Source organism: Callorhinus ursinus, unplaced genomic scaffold (genome assembly GCF_003265705.2).
Source record: "Callorhinus ursinus isolate GAN/ISIS: 27379988/994484 unplaced genomic scaffold, GSC_fseal_2.0 scaffold8, whole genome shotgun sequence".
Lineage (NCBI taxonomy): Eukaryota > Metazoa > Chordata > Mammalia > Carnivora > Otariidae > Callorhinus > Callorhinus ursinus.
In genome coordinates this window covers 9360466-9384926 of record NW_027397070.1, presented here as the reverse complement: position 1 = coordinate 9384926, position 24461 = coordinate 9360466, and the positions used below count along the sequence as shown (strand labels likewise).

The window sequence follows — 24461 nt, the reverse complement described above, 5'->3', positions numbered from 1 at the left end:
TATAATATTCTTTAAAAGAATATTCTTAGAAAAAAACCATTGTATTGGAGAGAATTCAAGGTCCTGAAGGAGCAGGACTGTAGCTGCCATAAAAGCTGCATGGAGCCTCACTAAGAGAATCCATAGTCATTGTCCAGGGGTTCTGATGTTATTAAGGATATCACAGAACTTGAGGGGCACCTGCTCCAGGAGAGCAGCCTACCCAGTGCACTAGCCAGGAATGATGTGAAGAGCAGTCCTAGTCCTAGTTGTGTTTATTTAGTTCGGTTACTTGCCATCTGAAGTCCTACTTTACAGCCTTAGTCCATTACGTGGAACTGGACTAGTGAAGAGAGAAGAGGTGGAGTGTGGGTCTACAGGTAACAGGTAAAGGAGAGCAGAAGGAAAAGAACTGTTAGTGAGAGCTTATTATAAGACAGGCACTAAACATTTTTTACATACATGATTACAAAACACTGTAAACCAGGCATTATGATCACTATTTTACAGGTGAAAATACTGAGGACTAGAGAAGTTAAGAAAGTTGCCCAAGGTCAAGCTGTTGGTAAGTGGTGGAGCAGTGATACAAATCCTCATCTGTTCCCAGTTTACCACAGAATGGAGTGCAGCATCACTATTCTCCAAGGCCCTGAAGAGTTCTGCTAGCAAACCTCACGACCACAAGAACATATGAGCTTTTCTGTATCACTTTTTCAGCATAAAATAATACAGATATATAAAACAGGGTCTATAGACCAAGAGAAAATTATTTACTTAGATAATATAAGTAAGAAATAGAAGAATTCATTCACTTCCTTTATTTTTTTCCTTTTCTGGTTAATTATAATGTTTCTCTTAACTTCTGAGATTTTTTTTAATGGTATGTCATAGGTCGTATTCTTTCCTTATATGATCCTTTAAAAATCTTTTATATTACAGAGCAAGGGTCTAGTAATCATGGAAATGTTAACTATAAATTTCCTGACTTTGAGCTGTTAAAGAATATTTTAGCTTTCAATAATCTACTACTAAATTCTGGTTTTGTTTTAAATCAATAACCATAATTCTACTAACGGTTTATACAAAAGAATTATGTGGAGTAATTGTTTAAATTAAAATAAATAACTTATAGAGACTAAGAAGAGAAAATAAATATAGATTTTTTAAATACCTACAGCTTTTGAACATAATATTTTTGAAACTGGCTCAGATTGTATTCTAAAAATTTAAAGATCTAAATCATACCAAGTAGGAAACCAACTGTGAAAAACTGTAGTTCCATATGCTGTTATATTTTAAGTGTGAGCTACTATAATGCAGCTTTTGGATTTTAAATTTTGGTTCATAAATTATTACAATGTTTTTTTAAATATAAAAACAGCACTGGAATAGGTGTTTGGTAAAAATCTAGACTATAAATCTAGCTGAGTACAGAAAAGAATCCAGATACCTATTCATCCCAAACAGAAGGGTTTTAGTTTGATAATTGGCATATCTAAATTCCAATCATTTTGTCACTAATTAGCTATATAGCCGTGGGTCACAGAATTAACCTCACTGGACCTCAGTTTTCTCAACTGTAAAATAAAGTTTTACATAAGACTTTACATAAGACATAAATACCTCATCCTCGCTCATCTAGAAATTAATGTGTTATATCTATATAAAATGTCATAATTTACAAGATCAATGCAATCCTGAAGAGTTGTTGAAGGGATTGCCACTGAGGTGAGGAATGGGAAGGAATTCAATCACAAACCCTTAAGGTTGAGAAGTCTAATCTAACTTTCTAAATAATATAAAACATCTTTCTACAAACACTCATGACAGCAATATATGTAAATTCAGTCAACAAAAGAAAGCTCAAATCATTCCAATGCTTACCACATACTCAAATACAAATTTTGGATCAATAAAAGGATGGAAGAAAATTGTCACTTAAGAATCTTTCCTATCCACTGACAGACAAACAAATAAGATGTGGTATGGAATGCAATATTAAGCAGCCAGAAAAAAAAAAAAAAAAAAGAGAGATCTTGCCATTTGAGACAACACGGATAGGCCTAGAAGGTATTATGCTAAGTGAAATGAGTCAGACTGAGAATAACAAATACCATATGATTTCACTCATATGTGGAATCCAAAAACAAAATAAAATATAAAATATAAAAACAAAACAAATGAATAAACAACAAAAAACAGAATCAGACCTACAAATATAGAGAACAAATGACTGCCAGAAGGAAGTAGGGTAGGGGGCTGAGCAAAAGAGGTAAAGGACAGTGGGAGATACAGGCTTCCAGCTATGGAATAAGTAAGTCATGGAAATAAAAGGCACAGCATAAGGAATATAGTCAATAATAAGTAATATGATGCATAGAGGACAGTTAACACTTGTGGTGAACATAGCATAATGTATAAGCTTGCTGAATCACTTTGTTGTACACCTGAAAGTAACGTAACATTGCATGCCAACTATACTAAAAAAAAAATTTTTTTTTTAAAGAATATGCCCAGAGCACCTGGGTAGCTCAGTCAGTTAAGCGTCTGCCTTTGGCTCAGGTTATGATCCCAAGCTCCTGGGATCAAGCCCCTGCATCATTAGGCTCCCTGCTCAAAAGCAAGTCTGCTTCTCTCTCTCTCTCTCTCTCTCTCTCTCTCTCTCCCCCTCCATCCGCCCCTCTCCCCACTCGAGCTCTCTCCCACTCACGTGCTCTCTCTCTCTCTCTCTCTCTCTCTCTCTCTCATAAATAAATAAATAAATAAATAATCTTTTAATAAAGAATTTTTCCTATTTTTTCTTTTGCTACAGGAGAGACTGGTTTACTTCTGACTTATACTACATAACTTCAGATATGCTTTCTTTTCTGATTTGTCTTTAGTTGCTATGGGAATTGATATTTATAAGACCTCCCCCTTTTAAAAAATATGAATGAGCACCTACTAAATTATAAGGATTTAACTTGAAAATGTAGAAACATATTTGAGCTTTTTAAAAAAGGATTATATCTATAGCATAATTTTGTAAACAGCTGTATTTTCAAATAGGAAAGAAATCAGCAGTTTCAGTAATAGGCATAAGGATTATGGGAAAGGGTCAATAAACAGTTAATCAGAAAGTTAGATAAAAAGGTTTTATTATTAATTCATTATTTGAACTTAGCCAAGTGTTTAACTTGTCTGTGTCTCTGTTCCCTCATTTTACAATGGTATAAACACAGAATTATAGAGCTCGAAAGGACCTCAGAGATTATCTTGCACACTGTTCTTATTTTACAGATAAAGAAAATGAAACTCAGAAGTCAAATGATTTGCCCAAAACTTACTCTGCAAAATAGGGATAATAAAAACAACCTTTGTCTACTTTATAGAGGCTTTTATACAAAGAGGAAATGAGATCACAGATTAAAAAAAAAAAGAAGGTGGCGGCACTGGGTAATTAAGCAACAGTATTAACACTGAAAAAAAAATCACTTCAAAGAGAAACTTGTCATATCATGTAAGTCAAAATTTAAATTTCTCTCAATGAGCATACCATGTTTATTCTTCTAACCAAATGCTAAGAAAATATTTGCCCATATCTGAGGTCACCACATTCTAAAATGATCCAAACAAGTAACTTAAAAATATCTTTTCCATATGCCTAGATGACATAAGCAGAGTTAAATGGCTTTTTGCAAATTAAAGGGAAATTTCTCACAAGTAAAACTAAGCATGAAAATATTCAGTCAAAATACCATGTGAAAATAAGTAAATGACTAAAAATAAGGGCTAAGAAGTGACCAGAAAAGAACTTACACATGTTGTTTGAACATATTATTTAAATTTCTACATTTTAGTGACCTGTACCTTGTTCCTGTTAATTAGACCTGCCACCTACAAAGCTAAAGAGAAAACAATAAATTTACTGTTACAAGTGACTTCCTAATGAGAACTAAATAATGCAGCAGCTTTAAACTATAACTACTTTTAACACAAAGGATTTTGAGAAAGATTAAGGAATATATCTATGAGAATAGAGATGGAGATGATACAGATAATAGATGGGAAATAGGTTTTAGGATTGGGGAAAAGATAAACACATAAAACCACCTAATTCCCATCACATCAACTTCAGCAATTTCCAACTTCCCAAACTACATAATTACTTCAGAAGTATCCAAAAGACATCTAAGAAACCTGAGATCACTAAATTGCAAAGAAATAGGGAAATGGACTGAATTTTATGCATCTCATTAAAAGACCATTAAATGAGCAACTGTTCTTTCATTCTCATTTAAGCACACTGGTCATTATACCTAGGCTTGTTCACAATAATCTTGTACACTGATGAGCAAGTGAACATGGCAAAGTATCTAGAAGTTGTTCTTGCCTGAATAGGTACCTAGTGTGTTCATATTTATCTTAATATTATAGATCACACATTAATATACATGTTTAAAGGCAGAGTATACATAAGTGGGAACACAGGATAACCCTTACATAGTTTAACTCTGAGAAATTAATACTAATATTTACACACGCCAACCAGTGTTCTAGACACTAAGAATACAACAATGAACAAGATACCTGAAGTTCCTGCCCTCGAGAAGCTGGGAAAAAAAGACAATAAGCAAATCACTTGTAATCTTGATAAAAGTCATCTTTCTAAACCTCACTTTGCTCTCTATACAACTAGAAAAGTAATATTACTTAGATAAGCATCATCATAACCTTCTCAAACAAAAATTATGCCAAAAACCTATAAATCAATAGGACTTGTACTCTAATTTTCCCTGATCTATCCCTGCCTCCAGTGGCACATACATAACAGAATGTAGGCCAGTGTAGGAGGTGTAAGCCATGCCAGAAGAAAAATAATTGGATCATGGTGAGACTCAACACAAACCTGTGTTCTCTATATAAACTATTTAGTAAGCTATGGTTTCTCAAATAAGATAATAATGATAAATATAGACTATTTGAATATATTTTCTCAGTCCTAGTTTCAGTACCAATGTCCAGATAAGTCATTTTTATTTCAAATGTTTCAAATATCATGACTGCCAGTTTAAAAATCTTTGTTATCAATTAGATTAATATATAATCAGACTATGATTTTAAGCCACATTTTAATATAATCTTTTTTCTCTTACAGTTGAAGAAATAATTTTATTTTATATGATGAATGCATACTTTTGAAGAACTGCATCAAAACAGGCATAGTCTGATATCTGAGTCTTGTAGTTAAAACTGCAAACTAGAGGGACACCTGGGTGGTTCAGTCTATTAAGCCTCTGACTCCTGGTTTTGGCTCAGGTCGTGATCTCAGGGTCATGAGATAGAACCTCACGTCAGGCTCCATCCTCAGCATCTAGTATGCTGGGGATTCTCTCTCTCTCTCCTTCTGCCCCTCCTCGTGCTTGTGTATGCGCTCTTTATCTCTAAATAAATAAATCTTTTAAAAAAATAAAACAGCAAACTAGTTATGAATGAACAAAAAAAAAAATAAATGTCGAAGTTCTGACCAAGCTACTCTGGTACCAGCAAGCAAGATGTACAGAATTAACTCTTTGATTCAAGTATACTCTCAGTAATTCTGAAATATTAATATATAAGACAGTAAATCAGAGTAAAGAAATATATATAGATTCCCAACACAAAATGTTAGCTAATGGCTTGAATCAATCAATCAATCAATCACCACCTCTCCTCTCTCTCTCAATTCCCCAGTCAACATATGAAAAATCAGGGGGTGGGGGACACACACACACAAAAAAACCCTACAATGAGAAAACCAAAGCTAAAACTTAGACACAAACAAAATAACTGAAATGTTGATTAGCAATAGGGTCATACTGCTTTCTTACTATTAAATAATGAATCTTTTTTTAAAGGGCAGAGGACAAGTCTTACTTACTTTTGTACCTTCAGGCCAAGCACAGTGCCAGGTACATATTACCCAATAAATGTTTTATTTTGTTGGAAAACATAGAGATAACTAAAAGACACCCTGCATATCCTCCCACCACCAGAATTACTAACCTCTGGCACCAGAGCCCATATTCCTTCCATATAATGTATTGCCTTTCAATAACAGTTACCTCCATCCATCAGCCTCCAAAAGAAGTAGAGACATAGATGTTTCTTATTTCTTACATAGACTCTTGACGAAAGCTCAGAGTATAAATTACATGGTTTTGTGAAAGAGAGCTATACAAGTGATTCATGAAGGAAACTCAAGAATAACCAGTTAAACATTCCTCAGCTAGGCTCTTTCAATCAGCAATCATCTTAGGCATGTGACAGATATTTGGCCAAACACTATATATAAATTAAGTTCAGTAGCAATTATCTATAAATCAAAAAGCCATGTGTTCCAAAATCAGATGTTCAAATGCAAAAATGTTTTGAGGTAAAAATCCTGACTGATATTCTTGCCTTGGTGGAGGGCTATCCATACCCATCAGCAGTGTAGGCCACAGAGGTTCCTATACACAGGATCAACACATCTATAAAAAACTGGATCTGGTTGCATTTAAATTACCAAATAATTGTGGCAGCAAAGTTCTGCACATAAAACTTTCATCAATACCCTAAATTTGTCCTCTTCTTTTCAAAACAATTGAAACCATTAAAACCTGTCATTCACAGAAATATGAAGCACCCAAAATCAAGACTGACCAAGATTTGCAGGTCCTGGGTTCTATACTAGGAGGTGCTATAGGACTGACCACCATAGGAGAAGCAGACTTGTCTACTGATGGCCCATCAGACTGAAGGAAAAACCAACTACTTATGGAAGTGTCTGGCTCTTTCAAGAACTAATCATTCTAAGTTTTTTATACTCAATTTCATAGGTCCTGTCATATCTTAAAAACCATTCAGAGTTCAGTTAAGTTAGAAACTTCCTTAAACATGAAATATTAAACAATATTATCTTTGCCTAAAAGCCTGTGCATACCTTATGTTCTAATATAGTTAGAAAAGATTTTTACTAAATACCTTCACCCTTTATGTTGAAAACACAGGGCCTCTGTTCTCTCCCCAAAAAATTATGGCAACAATTCAATTTTATTCTCAGTAATTACAGCATGACTAATTAAACTCTGATATGTTTGGTAAAAAAAAAAAAAAAATTAAGAAACTGGCTCCCCAAGAATAAACAATGGGGAAAGGATAGTTTCTTCAACAAAAGGTGCTGAGAGAACTGGACAGCCACATGCAAAACCATGAACCTGGATCACTATCTTACACTCAAGATCGATTAAAGAAGAGAAAATGGACCTGAAACTGTAAAACTTCTAGAAGAAAGCAGGGGTGTTAAGCACTTTGACACTGTATTTAACACCAAATACAAAGGAAAAAAGGCAAAAATAAACAAGTAGGACTACATCAAATTAAAAAGCTTCTGCACAGGGGCGCCTGGGTAGCCCAGTCAGTTAAGCCTCCAACACTTGATTTCAGCTCAGGTCATGATCTCAGGGTTGTGAGAGCCTCAGCTTTGGGCTCCGTGCTGGGCATAGAGCCTGCTTAAGACTCTCCTGGGTTGCCTGGTGGCTCAGTTGGTTAAGCATCTGCCTTCAGCTCAGGTCATGATCTCAGGGTCCTGGGATCAAACCCTGCATCAGGCTCTCTGCTCAGTGGTGTCTGCTTCTCCCTCTCCCTCTGTGATCTCTCTTGCTTTCACTCTCTCTCAAATAAATAAAATCTTTAAAAAAAAAAAAAAAGATTCTCTCTCCCTCGTCCTCTGCTCTTCCCCCACGCCATGATCTCTGTCTCTTACTCTCTAAAAAAATAAAAATAAAAAGCTTCTGCACAGCAAAGAAAACAATCAACAAAATGAAAAGGCAACCTAATGAATGGGAGAAAATACATGCCAGCCGTATCTGATGATAAGGCGTTACTATCCAAAATACAGAAAGAGCTCATATAACTCAACAGCAAAAAACTTAAAACAATCCAAGTAAAAACTGGACAAAAGAACTGAAAAGATATTTTTCCAAAAAAAGATATATAAACGGCCAAAAGATTCATGAAAAGGTGCCCAATATCACTCACTAATCATGAGAGAAATGTAAATCAAAACCACAATGTGCTATCAACTCATACCTGTTAGAATGGCTACCATCAAAATAACAAGTGTTGGCAAAAATGTGAAATCTTCATGCACTGTGGTTGGGAATGTAAATTGGTGCAGCCATTAAGGAAAACAGTATGAAAGTTCCTCAAAAAATTTAAAAATAGAACTACCATATGATCCAGCAATCTCACTTCTGGGTATATATTTTCCAAAGAAAGTGAAAACAGGATATCAAAGAGATATCTGCACTCCCATGTTTATTGCAGCACTATTCACAAGAGCCAAGATATGGAAACAACCTAAATGTCAATAAACAAATGGATAAAGAAGATGTGGTGTGTACATATATGTGTGTGTGTGTATAATAAAATATCACTCAGTTATGAGAAAGAAGAAAATCCTGCCATTTGTGACAACATGGATGGACCTTGAGGGTATTCTGCTAAGTGAATTAAGTCACACAGAGAAAGACAAATACCGTATGGCATCGCATATGTGAAATAAAAAAAAACTCAAACTCATAGAAAGAGAGTTGTAAAGTGGTTGCAAGAGGCTGGAAGGTGGGGGAAATAAGGAGTGGTTATTAAAGGGATACAAACTTTCAGCTATAAAATGATTACCGTCTGAGGAACTACCGTAAAACATGGTGATCATAGTTGATAACACTGTGCTATGTAACTGAAATTTGCTAAGACGGTGTAACTTAAATATTCTCACAAAAAAGAAAAGAAGACAGGAAGAAAGGGAGGGAGGGAGAAAGGAAGGAAAGAAGAGAAACTGGCTCTCAAAAAACTTGGTACAATGTAAAGGCACCTAAGAAAACATCAAATTCAGAAAGACAAGAATTTGGTTCACTTAGCCCCCACACACATACGTACACCATAATCCATGCTTTATTAGGTTAATAAACACAGAAATCATACATCCAAAACTAGTGCTATCTCACATACAAAGATGCTCAGTGCAATATTTTTTAAAATAAAGAAAAAAATGGTTCAAAGAGAAAAATGTCCTTTAATGAGAAAACAGTTAAATAAATTGCCAACCAACAACTGTCATTGTTATGCACACAAAGAAAGAATTGGGGCCCAGCATCCTCTCATCACCCAGGCTGGGCCCTGCCCCACTCTATTTCTCCTGGTTGAGATGGGCTTGGCCAAGAGCATCCCAGTGCAGCCTCCACTGGGATGGCAGATCCTCATTCACCTAATGCAGGTATCCTGTGCACTCCCATCCAGATGCAAACCCCACAGCCCAACCTGCCCACAGGGGAGCACCTAAAAGGTCCTAGTCAGGCCCAGGACTCAAATCCCCACTTTCCTAGCCTTGGCATTGCATGGATACCCATGAAGACCAGCAGCAGAGACCCCTAAACCCACTGGTAAAACAGCTCAGTGAAATATGTGAGACAGAGGCCCACAAATCAAATCTTCCCCCAGGGCCTGTTATGCCCCCAGAGGAACCTTCATTTGAATTGGGCTTGCCTCTGAACATCCAGTAATCCCAGATGACACCCTGAAGCCAAACTGAGCTCCCCTCCAAGTAGGTATTTTCCAAGGAGGAAACAAGACAGCTCACAGAAACCCCTATGGCCAGCCAGCACTCAAACATACTAATGAGAGATCTGAGGCTCCCAGTTCAGGTTCTAAGCCCAACAGATAGAAACCAAATGGCAAGGTACTAGAGAGATCTCACCTCACCATCCTGCAAGATGACAATGCCTCTGGGATCCTGACACAAGAGTGTGAGCAGTCTTCTCCCCTAAGTGAAAATGTTAGGGAACTAAAGCAACAGGGCATTCTGGGAACTGGACTTCTAAAAACTTGACACTGAGCAGGGGAGCAAAGCCAGGACCATGACAAGGAAAATCAGCATTTTCCCTTGGTAGAAAACTAGGCCTTATGAGACTACAGCACTGGGTTCATCCAGGGCCTAGTGATATTCTGTCTTCTCACCTTTTCTTTCCCTGGGAGACTGAGGAAAGGCTCATTTTATCTGACTCCCCCTAAACTAAGATAGGACTAAACTAAGATAAATGTGCGGGCATGTATGTAACTTAAAAATTCATTCTCAGCATAATACCCTCCAGTTCCATCCATGTTGTTGCAGTTAAGACTGTTGAATCACATATATATTATATACATATATAAAACAAATATATTGTTTTCTATGTTTTTTTGTTTTAAAGATTTCATTTATTTATTTGAGAGAGAGAAAGAGAGCACGAGTAAAGGCAGGGGCAGAGGGAGATGGAGAGAGAGAATCTCAAATAGACACTATGCTGAGCATGGAGCCTGATGTGGGACTCAGTCTCATGACCCTGAGATCAGAACCTGAGACAAAATCAAGAGTTGGACATTTAACCGACTGAGCCACCCAGGTGTCCCTTCCATGGTTTTTTTTATAAAGAGAAGATCTTATAGTTTTACAGTTTCATCTCCTCTAATGCATCTATCTATAAAGTACTTCTCAGTTCCTTCTTGATAGAAGATATAATTATAAGTGTTTCATTATCATTCACATAAGCCAAGAAATGTTTGCCAAATTTCATATCACATATCACAAATTTTAACCTCTACTTATGTAGCTACAAAAAACAGCTCTTAGACAAAATGTGACATTAATTACCCTAAATACAAATATTTTTAAATAAATGCTAACAGAAAATTTGACATTTTGTGAATTTTTTAAAATCTTTCTGAAGCTTTGCTACAAAGCTAATTCTCTTCCACATGAGCCTTTGAAAATACTAATAATGAAAATGCCAGCAGAATTTTAAATACTTTCACTAGGCAACAATACTATATACTGTTGATATTCTAAAAGTAAAAGATTAATAATGTTAATCTTCTTAGTATTCAACAACTTCATAAACATTTAATTGACTCACTCAAAAAACATTTATTGAGTACCAACCATATTTGCCATGTATTTGTCAGAAAAGTGCTGGAAATCTAAAAGTGAACAAGATAGTCAAGATCTTACCACCACCCACATGTAGCTTATACTCTAGTGGGTAGAAACAATGAATAAACAAATAAATAGAAAAGAAAATGTCAAATCAGGGTAAGTGTTCTGATGAAAATAAAACTAGATCAGATGATTTTCACAGCTAGCTGTTCTGAGGTGACATTAAAATGAGGCCTAAAAAGAAAATAAAAATAAAATGAGACCTGAATGCCAACAGGGGATGGACACTGAAGATCTAGGGGAAGAAGGTTCCAGATAGAACATCAAGTTTAAGGGCCCTAAGGTAGGAATGAATTTGGGGTATCTGAGGAAAAGGAAAAAAGCAAGTATAATGTGAGCAAGGTTGAACATGCTAGATATGGGGTAAGTAGAGGTCAGATTGGGCAGAATCTACTAAAATAAAGAGTTTGGATTAGAGTCTATGTGCAAAGGCTTTTTGTTTTAAATTTAATTACAGAAAGTTTAAATGTGTGTGAAAAAAAGAGAACAGAGCAAAATGGATCCACATATATTTATTATCCAGTTTCAACAATTATCAATTCATGGCCAGTCTTGCTTAATTTGTACCTTTATTCATTCCCCATCTATCCTTCAAACATATCATTCCATTTATACACATCTTAATATGTATCGCTAAAAGCTAAGGGCTCTCCTTGCAAATATAGCCCCTATCAATATTACTTTCATTAAATCATTATTTTTAATAATAATTTATTAAAATCACCAACTATCTAGTCAGTGTCCAAATTTTCCTGTGTATCAATTTTTCCTAAAGCTCACTGGTTCAAATCAAATCCAAATAAGGTCCAGATACAGCAGTTAATAAGTTTCTTGGTCTTTTAATCTATAGATTATGATTCCTTCACTTTTTTCTCCTTACAATTTATTTGTTGGGGAAAAAAACTGGGTTATTTGTCTATAGGCTTTTCCTCACTCCAGATTTCCTGATGGCTTCCTCTGTCTATTGTATTTCCTATAAACTGGTAGTTAGATCTGAATGTTTAACCAGATTGAAGTTCAAACTTCTAGCAAAATTACTTCACAGTTGATATCATATACCCTGACTAGGAAGCATATAATGTGTTCTCTCTACATGCATATATTAGCAGTCAGTAACAATTACTCTTAGATCTATTATAATAATTAGGGGTTGTAAAATATTGATATTATAATTCTATCATTCCTTCTTTATTTATCAACTAAAATACTTCAGTAAAAGAAAAACTTCCTTCATCAACCATTTGCTTAACAGTGTAAGAAAAATAGGACAAATACTTGATTCGCTTTATTTTTAAGTTTTTCAAATAATAAAACGGATGCTTAGCATACTGGTTAGTTTTAGTACAGAAGTTTTTAAAGATCATTCTGAATACTGTCAGGAGAACACAGTGGTATGTAAGAAAGTAAGAGTGAAGGCACAGATACCACTTAAGGCTCTTGCAGGAATCTAAATAAATGATGACGGGTTATGCTAGGATGGTGGAGAAGATGAAGAGAAGTAAACAGATTAAAGATACATTGGGAATGTAAAGTCTAGAGGACTTGCTGATAGATTATATATACACGGTAAGGGAGAGAAAAAACTCAAGAACAAGTCCCAGGGTTTTGGTCTAAGCACCTTGGTTTATGGGAAACACTAATAGGAGGAGCAGATTTAGGGAAAATTAAATAAATATTTACCAAATCCTTATTACTGGTTTTCTTTTTCTTTATCCTGACTGAAAATAATTTAAAATTTCAGGAAGTAGAAATAAAATACTGTCTTACAGTATTTTTCAACAATAATACTTTTTTCCCTAGAATAAAAATAACACCAAACAAGGTAAATTTCTACTGTTTTTCCTCAGACAATTCATTTTCTCACCTTCCCCCCCCACATATATTAACAAAGGATATGGTGGGTAAAAACTTTTACCCTTGATCTTAGCCAAAAGTCCGAGAGCGATACTGGATAGAAAATTTTGAGGGGCGCCTGGGTGACTCAGTCCTTAAGCATCTGCCTTCGACTCAGGTCATGATCCCAGGGTCCAGGGATCGAGCCCTGCGTCGGGCTCCCTGCTCCGTGGGAAGCCTGCTTCTCCCTCTCCCACTCCCCCTGCCTGTGTTCCCTCTCTCTCTGTGTCTCTCTGTGTCAAAAAATAAATAAAATCTTTAAAAAATAAAATAAAATAAAAATTTTCAAAGACAGTAATAAATATTATTACTATATTTTGTACAAATACAATGAATCGTGGATCAATGCATCAAAAACTGGTGATGTATTATATGGTGACTAACATAAAATTAAATTTAAAAAATAATAAAAATATTTTTATTTAAGTTCAATTAATTAACATATAGTATATTATTGGTTTCAGAGGTATAGCCTATGATTCATCAGTCTTACAATAAACATTATTTTTTAAAGATTTTATTTATTTATTTGAGAGGAGAGAGAACACAAGCAGGGGGAGGGGCAGAGGGAGAGGGAGAGGCAGGCTCCCCACTGAGCAGGGAGCCCGACATGGGCCTGATCTCAGGACCCTGGGATCATGACCTGAGCCGAAAGCAGATGGTTAACCTACTAAGCTACCCAAGTGCTCCAGTAATAAATATTATTTTAACCGAGACTGATTATCAATCTCTCACATCAGCTAATAGATCACCACAAATACAATGGATATATGAATAGCTGGATATAGAAAAATTAGAGAAACAGAGCTCAAAAATATTAACCAGTTACTTAGTATTAACAACTTAATCTTGGGGGAAGATGGGCTAATTTTCCATTCTCCCATTTCTAAGTGAGTAATGATTCAAATTGTCCTGTTGGGTCCCTTGTCTCTCCCTCAAAGTAAAAGGGAGAATATAGAAGGTTTAGAACAGAAAAGAAAGAGCCTAACCTCAACCTATTATCAACAGAAATAAAAACAGTTAATATTACTTTCTGAATGACAAGATTTCTAGACACAATACCTAAATTTTCATATACAAAATGAATATCAGATTTGCCACAAATCATTTCTTCATATAAAAATTTCATAATGTTACCCGATTTTGATAATATATATTTACAGATTGTCTGATTAACTGGCAAGATAAAAATGACAAATGAATCACTCCTATGTAATGAATCATTCTTATATGTATTATACTGACAGGTAACAGCTAAACAAATGCTACTGACTCCGTTAGGTCTTATAACTATACTTATGTATAAGTACAGCTTATTTAATAGTAATTGCATTCTAGGATACAATGTTCTTCTTTTAATATGCGAAGGTAGCTCTGGGTTACATTTCCCCACATCAACACTGCCCCTGTTAACTGGACTCTACTGAACTACTCAGAGCAAAAGAAACAGTTCTGTCAGCTAAGAAACAAACACAAAGTGAGAAAATAAGATAAACACAAATTCTACATACTACAAATACAGATAAAATATTTCAATAATTAAAGAGAGGAGATATCCTAGACCTATAGGAAACTGTTGAAAGAAAGGAGTCTAAGTTCATTTGCAAAAGCTATTATGTGGGAAGAATTTTTTTAAAAACATTCATAAGATCTTCAATATAAATATTAAAATATACAGAATTCTATTTCCTGTGTACAGTTATAAAATATTTTGAATTCTGAGATAGAATTTTCTTTAAGTACTACATTTTATCTTACTTTTAATGCTTCTCTTGACATTTATTTTAAAAGAAAGATAATTAACTGTTTTGTGCTTCTGTGTATTTTTCTTACTGAGAATCATGAATGTTTTATTTATTTATTTTTTAAAGATTTTATTTATTTAAGAGAGAGAGACAGAGTGAGAGAGGGAACACAAGCAGGGGGAGTGGGAGAGGGAGAAGCAGGCTTCCCTGCAGAGCAAGGAGCCCGATGCGGGGCTCGATCCCAGGACCCTGAGATCATGACCTGAGCTGAAGGCAGATGCTTAACGACTGAGCCACCCAGGCGCCCCGAGAATCATGAATGTTTTAATGCAAATCAGCTTCACCAAACATCTTCATAGATGACATAATGTATTCTAAATATCAATTATTCAAAAATGCATAGTCAGAAGATTTCCAAATCATTTGTTTAAACACAGAATGTACAAATATCAAACAAACATTCTCTGTAATACAAAATAGATCCTTTATATTCATGTATATGACATAAAGCTGACTGACTCTTAGCCTTAAATTCTTTTGCTAATCTACAAAATTCTTTTGCTAATCTACATTCTCCATCTAAAATAGCACCTTTTTTTTTCCTCATTCCACTTCATTCCCACTGCCTCCTCCTACCCCTTGGTAAAATTTTCCCTGTTTCTTCTTTCTCATTCTCCCTGTCTAGATGCTAAGCAATCCCCAAAATAAATGACGGTTTGTTTCTCCACCAGTCTTCTAATATATTATCCTTAACCTGCATATAAGGTGAGAAACAGAGTGATGGCTTAGCCTGACAGTAGCAAAGCACATATTTTCATTCCCTTAAGCTTTCTCATTGCTATTTCTTTGACCTTTTCTCAAAAATACTTTGTCCCACACTCAACTGTAAAAATTAGTGTAATATAGTTTCCAAGGAGTTGGTTAGAACATCACCCTAATTACTTTAAATGAGTTAGAGATATGCAGACCCATAATTTCAAGAATTTCAAAGATAATCTGATCCTGAGGAAAACTGTTCTTGCTGTTTTAGGTTGATTAGTACCAAGACAACAATTTATTACCATGAGGTATATACCTTCCAAGCAAACCAGACCTTTCCATCAGTGAATCAGGATATTCACTCGTTTTAAGTATTTCAGAATCTTAAATTGCATAGTAAATTCAAAATTGAAATAAAGGAGCTGACTGATAGAGGATATCAATGTAACCTGTGTTTAGACTTACGTGCTTGTTAGAGCCACATAAACCACACACCACTAATTACTTATGCCACAGGCCTCTATAGAGACTAATCAATGAAAACTTCACCCTCCATATTTCCTTTTAGCAAGGCATTAATACTTTTTTTTACTTTATTCAGTATATTTTCACAATAGCTTATAATTTCCCCAGACCTTAAAATATGTCAATAGACTGTAAAGTAACAATATCTATATGACACTTAGGGAGATATTACTGTGATCAGTAAAATATGTGCAAATTAGATTTTGGGATAAGAAGGCATTCTATTCTGTATGCAGAAATTCTCACTTAAGAATGTTGTCTTACTAATCTTAAGACAATGACTGTTCTTTTCTATCTCGTACCTTTTTCCCTTTCTTAATGTCAAAGCAATGAAGGGAGGTTATCAACCACTGGAAGATACTGGGGAAATCATGAAGATACGAGATTATGAAAATAAAAATTGAGTTTTGAATAAGAAAAGGAACAAGAAATTGCAGATATGCAGGCAAGTGTAGAGGTGGGTGGGGAAAACTGTTTTCTGCCATTCTTACTCTTGATACTCAGGACACCCTAAGAAACAGTATCACAGAGGCACCTGAGGAGTTTGGGTTCTTGCATTTGTTAACTACTGTGACACACCAAACAAGAGTGTCTACTTTCAGGAAAACTTCATCCTTATTTCTATACGGACTCTCATAAAAAAATTCTTTTCCAGTTCTTCAAGGTGTTTTCTCTCTAAACTTTGTAGGCCCAGGTAAAAGAATGCCTAGATCAGAAAAGAGCAGCACTGAGGGCACCTGGCTGGCTCAGTCAGTGGAACACGTGACTCTTGATCTCAGGGTTGTGGGTTTGAGCCCCACCTCGGGTGTAAAGACTACTTAAAAATAAAGTCAAGAGAGAAGGAAGGCAGGGAAGGCAGGGAAGGGAGGGAGGGAGGGAGGGAGGGGGAGAAGGAGGGGAGGGGGAGGGGGACAGGGAGAGGGAGAGAAAGAAAGAAAAGAAAGAAAGAAAGAAAGCAAGCAAGCAAGCAAGCAAGCAAGCAAGCAGGCAGCATTAAGAGCCCAGATGAGAATGCGTACCATAAATATGAAATAGCACCAATCTGGACAATATGTCATTTCCCTCAGGTAGATTCAGCAACCTGACTATGGAAATGAAACTGCAATTCTGATACAGGGATGGGCATCTGAAAGACAAGGAGGACAATGGTGAGAAAATCATCTAGAGGATGATGATGAATTTCAGGTTCAGTAAAGAAGGGACTGATTGACTCAGAGAAAAGTAAAGATGTCAGGATTTAAAGGTCTTGGTGAGATTAAACAGAGAACAACGTCCATTAAGTTAGGGAGTGAGAAAGCTGGAAGGTTAAAGTCAGAGTAGGACACTGAAATATAGTATTCAGAGGTAGGAGAGGTTCTAATGATAACAAAAGACTATGCGAAAGGGCTGCTGAAAGAGAAGGAGTCAGAATAAAATTTATAGAAGTTGAGATGAAAGAATCAAAAGAGATGACCCAGGATGATGGCATAAGTCAATGTGGAAAGACTGCAGGCCAAATGCCAAAGCTCTTGATGAGTAATGAGAACTGGTCGAAATCCTTGGTAGTAGGTGCTTATTATGTGGTTCACTGGCATCATCTAGGAGCTTGTTAAAAATGCAGAATATAGGGCACCTGGGTGGCTCAGTTGGTTAAGCGACTGCCTTCGGCTCAGGTCATGATGCTGGAGTCCTGGGATCGAGTCCTGCAGCGGGCTCCCTGCTCAGTGGGGAGTCTGCTTCTCCCTCTCCCACTACCCCCTCTTGTGCTCTATCTCTCTCAAATAAATAAATAAAATCTTAAAAAAAAAAAAAAAGAAAAAAGAATGCAGAACATATGGAGCACCTGGGTGGCTCAGTAGTATAAGTGTCTGCCTTCAGCTCAGGTCATGATCCCAGGGTCCTAGGATCGAGCCCCAGGTTGGGTTGCCTGCTCAGCAGAGAGCCTGCTTCTCCCTCCCCCTTTGCCTACCCCACACCCCTGCTAGTGCTCTATCTCTCAAATATTTTTTTTAAAAAAGTAAAAAATTTTTAAAAATTTTAAATTTAAAAAAAAAGAATGCAGAATATAAGGTACCACTCAAGGCTTACTGAATCAGAATCTGCATTTTAATAAAAACTCCAGGTGATTTGTGGACAGTCAAGTAATAGATTTTAATAAAAATATAGCTAATAGATAATAGGAAATACACAGGTAGTAAGTGGATGATCCCATAACATGATCGTTGAAAGAAAAGTCAGATTTTTTTAATTCAATGGTTAGAGAACATTGGTTTCATAATGCCAGTAGATAATTAGGCAAATCCTAATAATATCTGTGGAGCTTGAGAATTCAGAGTAAATAAGAATCACATATATTCTTTTAATATTTTGATATGGTTTTCCTATACCCTTCCTTTATATTTCTCCAGGCTTATCTTCTGTCTTGGGATTTGGTTTTTGTTGTTTTGTTTTCATTTTAGGTTGCCTCCAATTTCTTTTGTAAAAATATGGGATATTTAAAAAATCAATTCAAAGAAGTATTCATATATATACATACATACATATATGTACACTCTTTTGTATCCCTTTCTCTAACCTAATATACTGACCATCTTATTTTCAAAAATTCTATGTATGTCTATCCAATCTTGTTAACATATCGTCTCCACAGAAATATTCTTTGCCTAACCTCCAGTTTTGAAAATGAACATAAGTGATCAAATATTATATAACCGTTCTCCCCCACTTTCTCCCTGAAACTAAACTTTATGAGACCAGGAATGGATATACCTATACAACAAAACACAATTCTTCAGAATATCTATTCATAAATCACTACAAAAAACTCCAAAGAAAAAGAGAAACTGGAAAGCTTAGTTCATTTTAAGACATTTCTTCATATAGGAAATAAAAAACCTTATTCCTAACCAACTAATCAACTAACAAATGCTTTAAGTGCTACCAGAAATACTAAAATTTGAAGGTAATTCCTCTTCTCAGACATCAGGTGACACACTCCTGCCACACACCGACTGAGCCACCCAGGTGTCCTGCATTTGTGATATATATAGCTTGAAGGTAAAACCAATCACAGTAGGGTGCCTGGGTGGCTCAGTTGGTTAAGCAACTGCCTTCGGCTCAGGTCATGATCCTGGAGTCCCAGGATCGAGTCCCGCATCGGGCTCCCTGCTCGGCAGGGAGTCTGCTTCTCCCTCTGACCCTCTTCCCTCTCATGCTATCTCTCATTCTCTCTCTCTCTCAAATAAATAAATAAAATCTTTTAAAAAAATAAAAAATAAAAAAAACAACGAATCACAGTAATTTAAGTGAAACTGAGGACATAAAATACCCTGTTCAGAATATGTGAGTCATGACATAAGTAGTGACACTTATTTTTAAAGTTAGTATTGACAACCTAAAAGCACTCAAATTCTCAAGTGTTGTATTTAAATATAAACGTAATCATGCAAAATTTATAGAAGGCCAGCAGTGAACCATTACTTTTATTTCTTAAGTAAAAAGTGAGCTTCCAAATGAAAATGAAGAGCAATTTCAAAGAAAAAATAAATAAATGAAACAGAAAGGTCAGAGATAGAAGGGTTATGGGTTCAAACTGCCTATACTCTTTTCTATAAAGAAAGAAGTGATTCAACTATTAATTCAACTAGGATGACCAGAAAATTTTAATCATTATTGTAGTCCTGGGTATATGCTAATGAAAACATGAATAAGTACGATGCTTATGGAGATCACTGTCAAATTTTAGGGTAGTGGTTGCTGGAGTGGTGGGGGGTGGGAGGGAGGGGGTGGCTGGGTGATAGACATTGGGGAGGGTATGTGCTATGGTGAGCGCTGTGAATTGTGCAAGACTGTTGAATCACAGATCTGTACCTCTGAAACAAATAATGCAATATATGTTAAGAAAAAAAAAAAGGAGAAGAAGATAGCAGGAGGGGAAGAATGAAGGGGGGGGAATCGGAGGGGGAGATGAACCATGAGAGATGATGGACTCTGAAAAACAAACTGAGGGTTCTAGAGGGGAAGGGGGTGGGGGGATGGATTAGCCTGGTGATGGGTATTAAAGAGGGCATGTTCTGCATGGAGCACTGGGTATTATGCAGAAACAATGAATCATGGAACTACATCAAAAACTAATGATGTAATGTATGGTGATTAACATAACAATAAAAAATTTAAAGAAATTTTAGGGTAGTGGTAATACATACGGTCACTCGATTTACAACCAAGGTGCCACTATAATTAAGTATTGGAACAACTGGATATCCATATGAAAAATATAATTAACCTTCACCCCTATTTCACACCATTTTAAATAATAATTTGAGAGGGATCATAGACCTAAATGTGAAAGCTGATACAATCAAGCTTCTAGAAGAAAACATTGTGGGGGGAGATGAGGTAACTGGGTGCTGGACATTAAGGAGGGCACGTGATGTAATGAGCACTGGGTCTTATATAAGACTGATGAATCACTGACCTCTACCTCTGAAGCCAATAATACATTATATGTTAATTAATTGAATTTAAATTTAAAAAAAATTAAAAATGCAAAAAAAGAAAATATAAGGGAATATTTTTGTAAGGAGGGTAGGAAAGAGTTCTTAATACATAAATCTACAAGAAAAAAGTTTGATAAACTAGACTTTATCAAAACAAAGAACATTTTATATCAAAAGTCACCACTAAAGAAGTAAAGATACAAGTCACAAATTAAGAGAACTGTAATACATCTGTCAAAGGGCTCATATAATGAATTCCTGTAAATAAGAAAAAGACAAACAATGCAATTTAAAAATGGACAGAAAACACAGGCACTTCATAAAAAGGAGATCCAAAGAGCCAATAAGCATTACTCAATGAGAAAAGGAATATTAAAACCACAATGACCTATCACAACATACCCAACAGAACTGCAAAGAGAGAGATCATACCAAGAATTACAAGGATGTAGAACTCCCCTATATTAACAGTCGGGCATTAAATTGGAACAACCACTCTGTAAAACTTCCTTGGCAAAAAACACTAAAATTTAACATACATTCACTCCAAAACCCAGTAATCTCACATCTACATATATACCAAAAATGAAATTAATGCATCTGTATACCATAAAGTATACATAAGAATGTTTATAGTGGCATTATTCATAGTAGCCCCAAACTACAAACAATCCAAATAACAAAGAGAAAGGATATATTGTGGAATACTATATAGCAACAAAAAAGAACAAAGGAACCAAGGGACAGAAATAGAAATATTGCAGGCTCCTGAACTTCCCTCCTCCCACAGACACACCAAATGTACAGCAACACACAAGGCAATTCCCTCTAAGTGAAATCCAGAAAGTAGCTGGGTGATATGGTTTCACTTATCTGTGGAATCTAAAAAACAAAATAAATAAACAAACAAAAAAAACAAATAGAAACAGACTTATAAATACAGAGATCAAATTGGTGGTTGCCAGAGGGGAGGGGCATGGGGAGATGGGCAAAGACCGGGCAAAGGTAAAAGAGATTAAGAAGTACACACTTACTTAAATAAGTCACAGGGATGAAAAGTACAGCATAGGGAATATAGTCAATAATACTGTAATAACATTGTATGGTGACAGATGGTAACTATACTTATAGTGGTAAGTATTGCATAGTGTATAGAATTATTGAATCACCATGGTGTACACTTGAAATTAACATTGTTTGTCAACTACACTTCAATAATAAAATTTAAAAACATATTCCAATGGTATTTTTTTCTTACAAGATTTTATTTAAATTCTAGTTAGTAAACAAATAGTGTAGCATGTTTCAGGGGTCTAATGGTATTTTTCACAGAAATAGAACAAACAATCCTAAAATTTGTATGGAATCATAAAAGACCCTGAATAGCCAAAGCAATCTCAAGAAAAAAGAATAAAGCTAAAGGTATCACACTTCCTGATTTCAAACTATACTACCAAGCTATAGTAATCAAACAGTATGACACTGGCAAAAAACAGATGCATAGATTAGTGGAACAAAATAGAGGCCAGGAAAAAATTCAAGCATATACACCCATAAATTTTCAAAAAAGGGGACAAGAATTATACAATGGAGAAAAGACAGTGTCTTCAATAAATGGTGCTGAAAAAACTGGAAAACCACATGCAAAAGAATAAAACTGGGCCTCCATCTTACAGCATATACAAAAATCAACTCAAACTGTATTACAGAATTGAAAGTAGACTAGAAACTGTAAAGCTACTACAAGAAAACAGGGACAAGCTCCTCGAATCAGTCATGGCAATGATTTTTTGGATTTGACACCAAAAGCAGAGGAAACAAAAACAAAAATAAACAAGTGGGACTACATCAAACTAAAACACTTCTATACGGCAAAGGAAACCATCAACAAAACAAAAATGCAACCTATGGAAAGGGAAAAAATATTTATAAACCACATTATCTGACAAAAGGTTAATATCTAAAATATACACTCATATAACTCAATAGCAAAAAAATAATCACATTTTAAAATGGGCAAAGGATAAATCTTTAAAAAGGGGGGGCGTCTGGGTGGCTCAGTCAGTTAAGCCTCCCACTCTTGGTTTTGGCTCAGGGAATGATCTCACAGGTTGTGAGATGGAGCCCCACATTGCGGGTCCATGCTCAGTGGGGAGTCTGCTTGAAGATTCTCTCCCTCTGCCCCTCCCCCAACTCGCTTTCTCTCAAATAAATAAATCTTTAAAAAAAATAAATAAGGGCGCCTGGGTGGCTCAGTTGGTTAAGCGACTGCCTTCGGCTCAGGTCATGATCCTGGAGTCCCGGGATCGAGTCCCACATCGGGCTCCCTGCTCAGCGGGGAGTCTGCTTCTCCCTCTGACCCTCTTCCCTCTCATGCTCTGTCTCTCATTCTTTTTCTCTCAAATAAATAAAATCTTTAAAAAAATAAATAAAATAAATAAAATGGATGAAGGACTTAAATAGACACTTTTCCAAAGAAGATATACTAATGGCCAATAGGTTACATGAAAAGGCACTCAACCTCACTATCACCAGGGAAATGCCAATCAAACTATAATAACATAACACTTCCACATGTCAAGATGTTTATTATCCAAAAGATAAGAGGTAAATGCTGGCAAGGATGTGGAGTAAGGGGAAATCTTATACAATATTGGTGAAAATGTAAATTGGTAAAAACATTATAGAAAACAGTATGGAGGTTCCTCAAGAAATTAAAAATAAAACTACTTTATGATCTAGAACTCCCACTTCTGGGCATAGATCTAGAAACAAAATCACGATCTTGAAAAGGTATCTGTACTCCCATGTTCACTCCAGCACTATTCACAATAACCAAGATATGGAAACAACCTAAGAGCCCTTTGATGGATGAAGAAAGATGTGGTGCATATATACAATGGAATATCATTCAGCCTTTACAAAGAAGGAAATCCTGCCATTTGTAACAACATGGATGAACATGGAGAGCATTATATAAATTAAAACAAGCCAAACAAAGACAAATACTGCATGGTATCACTTATATGTATAAATCTTTGGGAAAAAAAAGTTAAATTCACAAAACAGAGTAGAATGGTGGTTACTAGGGGCAGAGGGATAGGGAAAATAGGGAAAGGGTAGTAAGAGGATCCAAACTTTCAGTAACATGATAAATAAGGTCTGAGGATATAATACACAACATGGTGACTACTGTTGATAATATTGTATAATTGAAATTTGCTAAGAACTTATGTTTGCAGACACACACACACACACACAAACACAAAAGTATGTGAGAAGATGGATATGTTAATTAATGTGGTGTGAATTCTTTCACAATGTATACACATACCAAATCATCATGTTGTACACTGTAAATATACTGTAATTTTATTTATCAATATGCCTCAATAAAGCTGAAAATAAAGGAGAAAACATCAAGGATTCATGTAAAAACATGGATGGATTTCATAGCATTTTGTTGAAAGAAAAAAGTAAGACATACAAGATTCTATTACATGAAGTTTAAGGACAAACAAAACTCATAAATACTTAAGGAAGTAATACACTAAAGTAGACCTAAAATGTTCTAGCCACACACAAAATAAAGAATCATTAACTATGATTGGATGCATTAATTTACCTTATTGTGATAAGCATTTCAAAGTATATGTATGTCACTTCATCACATTGTACACTTTAAATATATACAATTATATTTCTCAATTATACCATGCTAAAAAATAAACATGCATGGATGTATATATAAATAAATATCAATCAATCAGTCAATCATATACTAGTTACCTCTGAAGTAAGCACTGACTAAAAAGGCACAAAAGGGTAAGGCACCCTGGGTAATTAAAAATATCTTAGATCTTGATCTGGGTAGCAGTTATGCAGGTGTGTATAATATATTAAGACTAGTGCACCTTACATACTTCACTGTTAAATAGTTCTAAAATCGTTTAAATAGTTTTTAATAGTTTTTAATAGTTTTAAAATTAGGGTGTTGGAAAAAGGCAAAAGCAAGTGTCAAAAAAAAATCTGAAGGGAAAAGTAACATCA

General features: G+C 35.4%; 1 protein-coding gene and 1 pseudogene across 8 annotated transcripts in view; one reads left to right on the top strand and one right to left on the bottom strand.

Annotated features, from left to right (window-relative positions):
- NUBPL (NUBP iron-sulfur cluster assembly factor, mitochondrial) overlaps positions 1-24461 on the bottom strand; it is a 284107-nt gene that overhangs the window by 132002 nt on the left and 127644 nt on the right. The gene's annotated exons all lie outside the window — the stretch shown is intronic.
- On the top strand, positions 9229-9937 carry LOC112822496 (cell division cycle-associated protein 3 pseudogene; annotated as a pseudogene).